Below are 4,285 nucleotides of genomic sequence, written 5' to 3'. Positions count from 1 at the left end.
TTTCCCATGAGGCCTTGCTCCAAGTCCAACAACTCCTGCAAAAGGACGCCCTGCGAAGTGGGGCACAGTCTCTATTTGCAGGTGGTGGCCTCTGGATTCAGCCCAAGGCAGAGCTGGATGGACACTCTCGACCCGCATTACTCCTAATGTCCACCAGAGGGCAGTGTCAGACGCAATCCGGACCGCCCTGTTTAAAGACCCTACACAAACCCCTGCTTGCTCAACAACTATTATTAACAGTTAAAACGCCCACGGGATTCAAATTCTGGGTGGGCCATTTTTTTTTCATTCTGAAAATTAGAGTTGGTTTCATAACCTCGCCAGGCCTCTGCCTCTACAGGTTGTCAGGCTAATGAATAAGCTACAAAGGATTTGGGACAGACACAAGTGACAGCTGGTATCAGGACCAGCTACCTGCTTAGGACGCTCAGCAGGAAACAAACGCCAAGGTCAAACGAATTTTAGAAAGACTTGGTGAGGGACTGGTGGCGTGGCTCCGTGGTAGAGCCTCTGCCTAGAATCCCCCAGTGAGGAGCTGGTGGCATGGCTCAGTGGTAGAGCCCTTGAATCCCCCAGTGCGGGGCTGGGGGCGTGGCTCAGTGGTAGAGCCCCTGCCTAGAATCCCCCAGGGGCTGGGGGCGTGGCTCAGTGGTAGAGCCCTTGAATCCCCCAGTGCGGGGCTGGGGGCGTGGCTCAGTGGTAGAGCCCCTGCCTAGAATCTCCCAGTGAGGGGCTGCGGGTGTGGCTCAGTGGTAGAGCCCCTGCCTAGAATCCCCCAGTGCGGGGCTGGAGGTGTGGCTCAGTGGTAGAGCCTCTGCCTAGAATTTCCCAGTAAGGGGCTGGGGGCGTGGCTCAGTGGTAGAGCCCCTGCCTGGAATCTCACATTGAGGGGCTGGGGGCGTGGCTCAGTGGTAGAGCCCCTGCCTGGAATCTCACATTGAGGGGCTGGGGGCGTGGCTCAGTGGTAGAGCCCCTGCCTAGAATCCCCCAATGAGGGGCTGGGGGTGTGGCTCAGTGGTAGAGCCCCTGCCTAGAATCCCCCAGTGACGGGCTGGAGGCGTGGCTCAGTGGTAGAATGCTCTTTAGCATACCTAAAGCCCTATGTTCCATCCTTAGTACCTCGTAAGCCCAGAACTATGACACATGAAGTTATTTCAGTACCTGGGAGGTAGAGGCCAGGAGAATTTCCAGATACCTGTGAGGCCAGCCTGGGCTACATGACAAGCATGCTGACACACACCTTATAACCTCAGCAGTTGGAAGGCTGAGGTGGAGAGATGCTTTGGATTCCAGGGTAGCCTGGGCTGCATTACAAGTAAAGCCAAGATGAGTTATATAGCTATATAGCAAGACCCTGTGGGGGGAAAAGGGGTGGAGCACAGTGTGGGGTAGGAGGTTGGGGAGCGCGGGGGGGCGGGGAGGAAAAGTAGAAAGAAAGGGCAAGAAAAGGAGGAAAAGCCATTGCAGCGTGCACGGACCCCTCTCCCAAGAGAGCCAAGAGAAGGGAAGGTGAAGAGTGTAGCTGCGTAAGAAATAAAGAGGGCTGTAGAGACGGCTCAGGGGACAAGAGCACACACTGTTCTCGCAGAGGATGTGAATTCAGTTCCCAGCAGCCACCTCGGGCGGCTCACAATCACCGGTAACTCCATTTCCAGTGAAATCCAGTGTCCCCGGCCTCCGGAGTTATCCTTGCCATACACAGAGACACATAATTCTAAAATAAAATAAAAACAATTTTTAAAAATGTTATTTATTATTATGTATACAGTGCTCTACCTGCATGTACACCTCCATGCCAGAAGAGGGCATCAGATCTCATTATAGATGGTTGTGAGCCGCCATGTGGTTGCTGGGACTTGAACTCAGGACCTCTGGAAGCGCAGTCAGTGCTCTTAACCATGGAGCTGTGTCTCCAGCCCAATAAAAATAATTTCTAAAACGTTTGGGAAATAGAGGTGTAATCTGTTTGTGTTTTGTTTTGTTTGTTTGTTTTGGGGTTTTTTTTGTTTTGTTTTGTTTTGTTTTGTTTTTTTTTTTTTGGTTTTTCGAGACAGGTCTCTCTGTGTAGCCTGGCTGTCCTGGACCACTTTGTAGTCCAGGCTGGCCTTGAACTCACAGCGATCCGCCTGCCTCTGCCTCCTGAGTGCTGGGATTAAAGGCGTGTGCCACCATGCCCGGCTCATAGAGGTGTAATCTGAATAAATTATTTATTTATTTATTTTATTTTATTTTTTCGAGACAGGGTTTCTCTGTGTAGCCTTGGCTGTCCTGGACTCACTTTGTAGACCAAACTGGCCTCGAACTCACAGTGATCCCGCGTGCCTCTGCCTCCCGAGTGCTGGGATTAAAGGCATGCGCCACCACGCCCAGCTCCTGAATAAATTATAATAAAAAGGTTTTTGTTTTGTTTTTTAAGTTTGGGAAGATGGGAAAATAAAAATAAGTGCTTTCGTAGCTAAGAGCCATAGCTGCTCCTGCGGAGAACCTGGGTTCGATTCCCAGCACCCACTTCATGACTCCTAGTTACCGTGTGTAACTCCAGCTCTGAGTGATTTGATGTCATCCCCTGGGTTGTTTGGCTCCCTACACTCACACGGTGCACATAAACTCACATAGGCACGCATTGGGATAATCTCTCGAGAGGGGTATAAAGTTTGTCTCTCTATTATTCAAATGCTGATTTCTGTACCCGCAGAGAGCGGACAACAGGCCAGACTTTGTTATTTTTGTGGAACATGACCCGTCAGGGTGTTTTGTAAACATCTCCTACGCCTTCTGCTTGGTTTAATAAAGAGTTGAATGGTTAATAGGTGAGGATAGGCGGGACTTCCGGGCAGAGATAGGCATGGGGGCGGGGAAAGGAGAGGGGCTTTGCCAGAGGGAGAAACAGGTGCTGGTACTGAGGGAAGGTAAGGAGCCAGACGGCAGAACGGAGATTAGTATAAATGGGTTAATTTAAGTTATACAAGGTAGTTGGGAGCGAGTTAAGGCCAAGCTTTCATATTAATAAAACGTGTCTGTGTCATTACTTGGGCAGCTGGCGGGTTGAGACAGTCTGGCTACAATTGCCACCCAATGTTAGTACACACATTTTTTTTTGTTTTTGTTTTTGTTTTGTTTTTCGAGACAGGGTCTCTCTGTGTAGCCTTGGCTGTCCTAGACTCACTTTGTAGACCAGGCTGGCCTCAAATTCACAGCAATCCACCTGCCTCTGCCTCCCGAGTGCTGGGATTAAAGGCCTGCGCCACCACACCCGGCTTTTTAAATTTTAAAATAAAGTTGTGAAAGCCGAATTTGGGCTGAGTTAGCTAGATGACCAAGGGAACTGGGGGTTTTCTCTGGTACTTTCCATAGGTCACAGCTACGTAGGACAAGATGACCTAGCTGTCAGGTCTCTGAAGAAAGTCACTCAGAAAAAAAAAAAAAAAAGGAAAAAAAAAGCACCATAGCTCGCTTCTCACCAGGGGCTTGGTGAACAGTGGTGAGCAGGGAGGCATCTGGGTTCGATCATCACTCGCTCCGCAGACACTTCGGGAAACGCTCTGTGTCCAGCCCTGAGCTGTTTAATGCAGACCAGGAGACACAATGGCAGAGATGGGTTTACCCCCCTAGACAGTGACAACCATGGGGACGTTCCACTGGAGGGGCCCAGTTGTCTGATGAGAAAGATACCTGAACTGAATTTTCTTTCCTCTCTTTCTTTCTTTTTCTTTTTCTTTTGGTTTTTTGTTTGTTTGTTTGTTTTTGGTTTGGTTTGGTTTGGTTTTTCGAGATAGGGTTTCTCTGTGTAGCCTTGGCTGTCTTGAACTCACTTTGTAGACCAGGCTGGCCTTGAACTCACAGCAATCCGCCTGCCTCTGCCTCCCGAGTGCTGGGACTAAAGACGTGCGCCACTACCACCTGGCCCAAAACTTTCCTAAACTCATCGCTGCATTGATTGGTCCATGGGTAAGATCAGTACCCTCGACCCTCGTGACCCAGTCGCCTCTGAACACTGTTGCACTACTGGAGGGTCTTGGGGACCACACTTTATATCTGCACTCTAACCGGCTGTATCTATGTGGTTAGTGATCCAGGGCCTGGCGAGAGCCGCCTGCCCCTGTAGGCATCACTGGACAGATGCAATTTCTCATGAACTCCCCCCACCCCACGCAGCAGCTCCTGAGCCACAAAGTGTGGGTGGCACTGGGAGACAGAGGTGCTGTCTCCCTCACCCCAGAACACCAGGGAGGTGGCAGTCCTCCTCCAGGGAGGCCTGTGGACTGCGGATTTGTGGACTCTTTCA

Source organism: Acomys russatus, chromosome 19, assembly GCF_903995435.1.
Source record: "Acomys russatus chromosome 19, mAcoRus1.1, whole genome shotgun sequence".
NCBI classification, from domain to species: domain Eukaryota; kingdom Metazoa; phylum Chordata; class Mammalia; order Rodentia; family Muridae; genus Acomys; species Acomys russatus.
Note: the sequence above shows the minus strand (reverse complement) of the source record.